Source organism: Hevea brasiliensis, chromosome 3 (genome assembly GCF_030052815.1).
Source record: "Hevea brasiliensis isolate MT/VB/25A 57/8 chromosome 3, ASM3005281v1, whole genome shotgun sequence".
Lineage (NCBI taxonomy): Eukaryota > Viridiplantae > Streptophyta > Magnoliopsida > Malpighiales > Euphorbiaceae > Hevea > Hevea brasiliensis.
Window position 1 is genome coordinate 88,205,221 of NC_079495.1, and position 4,558 is coordinate 88,209,778.

General features: G+C 34.1%; 1 non-coding gene across 1 annotated transcript; it reads left to right on the forward strand.

The window, feature by feature from the left end:
- Positions 1-2,558: 2,558 nt before the first annotated feature.
- Positions 2,559-2,665, forward strand: LOC131178871 (small nucleolar RNA R71). Its single transcript, XR_009147879.1, has one exon. It is a non-coding gene; the product is annotated as a small nucleolar RNA R71 (small nucleolar RNA).
- The last annotated feature ends 1,893 nt before the right edge of the window (positions 2,666-4,558 follow it).

Below are 4,558 nucleotides of genomic sequence, written 5' to 3' on the forward strand. Positions count from 1 at the left end.
TATGTTATTGTTTTAAGTTGTGTTTGTGCACAACTAGTTTTTAACTGATTTTGTTTTGAATATTCATATGATTAAATGACATATTTTTCTTATGTATTATGTTCAGCAAGCATTGGATTTAATTCAATGATTATTGAAACTGTTATAGTATGTATGAATTTAGCTTTGCGAAATGGCATTTCCACAAGTATTAAGCATTGTTATGGATTGAATAAATTATGTTTTGGAAAATTGTGATAGAACATGTTTTGAATTGTGATGGTAATTTTCATGGAAAAATGTAAATTTATGATTTGAATCGTGATGAGCATAAAAATTATTGGATATTGAAATTGACTTTGAATCGAATTATATTGTGATTTATGCTCACTAAAAGGATTGTGATATTGTTTTATATCTCACTATAGATGCTTGACTAGGTTATTGCCCGTCTCTCTCATTTGTTGAGAAGACAATGGAGTTAGTTGTGTTTTGATTACCATGGTGCGTGCAGGCTTAGATTTTCCTCTGATTTGAGGTTAGATCTAAGTTTATTTTATTGTTATGGCCCTTGCGGAAGATTCATTATTGTGATGGTACTGTGCACGATGATTCGACCTCCCCGACCATAGGGAGTTAGAATCACATCGAATATGGCCCTTTCGGATTAGTTTTGCATAGTTAGTGAGATAAAGATTGATTTTTGAGATACATTGATTTTTGAGATACAGAATGGCTTTTAAATGGTAAAGAATTGTGACTTCAATTATGGTTTATGTATAATTGATTTTGTTAGAATTACTTAAATGGATAGTCATGATTTGATAAATTGAATTTTGTGATCAAAGTCATTTATACAAATGATTTACATTATTGGCAATAAATATTTGGAGTTGTGGAATTTGATGAGTATTCAGATTTCCAAATTATCTACTGTAAATTTTGTCAATGTATATTGTACTATGTTTTAAATTATAGTTGTGCACCACTGAGTTCACCACTCAGCGATAGCTTTGTATCTTTATCGCAGTAAGAAGAGCATAGAAACAGTAAGTAAATTTCCTTGAAGATATATTGGATCGACTCGGGTATATCATAGGTATACCCATGTACATAGGTTTTGATGTATGCATGTAATAATATGTATGTAAATTATTTGAGCAGTTCTATAGAAACTCTTATAAAATATTTTGGTATGTAATTAAATGTAAATTATTGTAAATGTAAATTTGAAATTTCATTTACTTGAATAGTTTTGTATTATATTTCTTGTATCTCAGTTTTTGAAAAATCACTGCGGATTTGAGTTGAGAAATATATTGTGTTGAGAATTGTATTGGAGTTGAGATTTGGAAAATTATTGAAGTGTTTTTTACAGGTTTTCTGAAGAACTGTTTTGTCCAAAATACAGATGGCACTCTGCCAAAATTTTTACAGAAATTCCAAATAAACCAAATGAGTTAGTTATTTCACTCAGTTCACCAAAGTCTTTAACACTTGTAAATAGTGCTCACCACTGTAAAAGAAGTAAGAAAAGTTTTTAAAATCCCTTGTAGTATATCTAATGGGTTATCGGTAGGCGAAGTACGGTAATTCATTAGGTGTACTACAGGATCATGTTACATCTTACAGAGGGTAGGGTGTGACACTCTTGTTCTTCTTTCTTCGTCTTGGCCAACCTGCAGGGGAATGGAGGAAGAATAGAATTATTAACCTTATTCAGTTTAGGTTCAGTATTTACCTCAATTTCAGGAACTTCAGACTCTTTTTCTCCTTACTTTTTATTTTTCGTTGACTCATGTGGAGTCTGATTATCAACTTCTTTCCCACTACGCAATAGTATTGCACTCGCATTTGCTCTGGGGTTCATGACTGTTTGTGATGGAATCCTTCCAAAACCTTGAGCTTCCAGCTTACTCACAGATGAGGCTAACTTACCAATCTGTCTCTCTATGTTTTGAATGCTATTTCTGGTCTCCTGTTGAAACTATTGGGTATTGTTAGCCAAAGCCTTAACAATTTCATCAAGTGACATACCTTGATTTGAGGGAGGCGGAGGTGCAAGTGGTTGATTCACTTGTGGTCTCTACTGCTGGTATCGGTTTTGCACCGATTGATTCCCATAACTCAAATTGGGATGATCTCGCCATCCTGGATTATAAGTATTAGAGTAGGGATAATACTTGCGTTGTTACTGTCCATAATGTCCTAATGCATTAGCATGTTGCATTGATTCATCCTCTTGTAACGCAGGACACATATCAGTAGCATGACCCGAACCCGAATAAATTCCACATACCTTAACAGTTTGCATGTTCCCTACAGCTAACTGCCTCACCAAAGAAGTTAAATCAGAAATTTTTTTCTCAAGGTTAGATGTACTTACCTCATTAACCTTCATAGGTGTGTGATCCATTCTCATTCCAAACTGCTGAGAATTTGCTGCCATGTTAATAATCAGCCTCCTTACTTCATCTGGTGTTTTGTCAACCAAAGCTCCTCCACTGGCAACATCTATCATACTGCGGTTCATTGGTAGTAGTTCCTCATAGAAATATTGAATCAAAAGCTGCTCACTTATTTGATGATGGGGACAGCTTGCACACAGATTTTTAAATCTCTCTCAATACTCATACAAACTCTCTCCATTGTACTGCCAGATGCCACAAATTTCTTTTCTTATGTTGGCAGCACAGGAAGCAGAAAAATACTTCTCTAGAAATATTTGCTTCATCCCATTCCATGAGTTGACAGATCCAGAAGGAAGGTAATACAACCAATCCTTAGCTGTGCCCTCCAGTAAGAAAGGGAAAGCTCGAAGTTTGATTTGATCCTCTGAAACTCCTTGAGGTTTCATGCTGGAACACACAACATGAAATTCCTTTAGATGCTTATGTGGATCCTCACCTGTAAGACTATGAAATTTAGGCAACAAATGGATTAGTCCAGATTTCAACTTAAAAGCAACATTTAAAGCAGTGTATTGGATACACAAAGGCTGTTGGTTTAGATCAAGAGCAGCCAACTCTTTCAAAGTCCTAGCAGCCATGGTCTCATTTTTGGAACTTGACTCTGAATCTGAATCCGAACTTAGCTCCTTTGGAGATTGGACTCCTTCAGATGTACTTGGAATCTGCCTAGCTTGCTTAGTCAATTTTCTCAACCGTTTAACTGTTTTTTCTACTTCTGGATCAAAGATCAATTCACCAGATTGAGAAGTTCTTGTTATACACAAAGAGAAATCAAAGTAAAAACAGAAAAACACCTCAAAACCCTAGAAAACAATCGAATTTGGCCTCAAGAGGGTGGGGCCAAAGAATCTTGTGGATTCATTGGTCTTGATCAGAGCGTCATTTCTTTCAAAATAGGTATAGGCCGCCCTCCAAATTCAACCAAAAATCTGTCGATGAATAGTAACACCGTAATTTTTTTCCAAAAACCTAAAAATAACAACACTTCACAAACAAAATTAATAACAAAATACCCTAACACTAAAAACACGAAATCCAATGAATTTCAGTCCCTAGTAGCGGCGCCAAAATTCTTGATGGTTGTCGAATCCACTAGAAATTTGATTCACTGAAATTACTAGTTGTGAAATATTTTTTGCAATAAGTGGTAAGTCCATATCGAACCCTAGAGACTGAATCATTAAATTTCATGCACTTGTGTAATGGAAAAAAAAAATAAAGGTTGGGGGTGGGGGGGAGGGGTAATTCGCAATCCAAAGAAGAAATCCAAAATTTAAGATCTAAAATTTAATAAGAAACTCTCGAATTAAACAATCTTCAGTCCAAGTTAATTCTCATTCCAATGCATTGATTTGATCATAGACAAAACAAATACAATTATCTCTTATTGAATACTTAATGTAGATTTACCAAATAGCGAGGTAAACCCCTGACTTCCCTATACTCATCAATTCAAGCCCAGCACTCTTATTGACTTTAATTATTAACTAAATTGGTATTAAGCAATCCTCACCAAATTAATAACTGCTTTAAGAAAAGGAAGTAGTTAAGCTGAACAATAATTTATGAAGCATAAATCATTTAATCCACCCTATTATTTTCTTAGGTTATTATTGAAAACTTGGATCATAATCAATAAAACCTAATTGCTACTCATGTCAATCTTACACAACAATTACGGATTATGAAGATGAACTAGCAATTGATCAAATCAAACAATTAACTAATAGGCCTTTTTAGAAAATCATTCAACAGATCAAAGACAAAGAAATCAGAAAACAATAGATATTCAAAAAGACATAAATTAAATTAAGAACCTAGTCTCACAAATCAAACAAAAGAACTTAAATCCCTTGAACTGAATTAAGAACTCAGCCACTCATGTTCATGGATTACAGAAAAATAAAGAAGAAATCTAAGAAGAATGAAGAATGAATGTCTTCTATGGAGAATGAAGGTCTGAATTGGGATGCTCTTAGCTGCTGCCCAAAGATGTATTTATAGTAAAAAAACCTAACCCCAAAGATAGGAACCAAACTAGGAAAAGTTTTGAAATTCAACAGATTTTCAGCCTACATTCACGTCTCTAAAATCAAGGCCGATTTTTA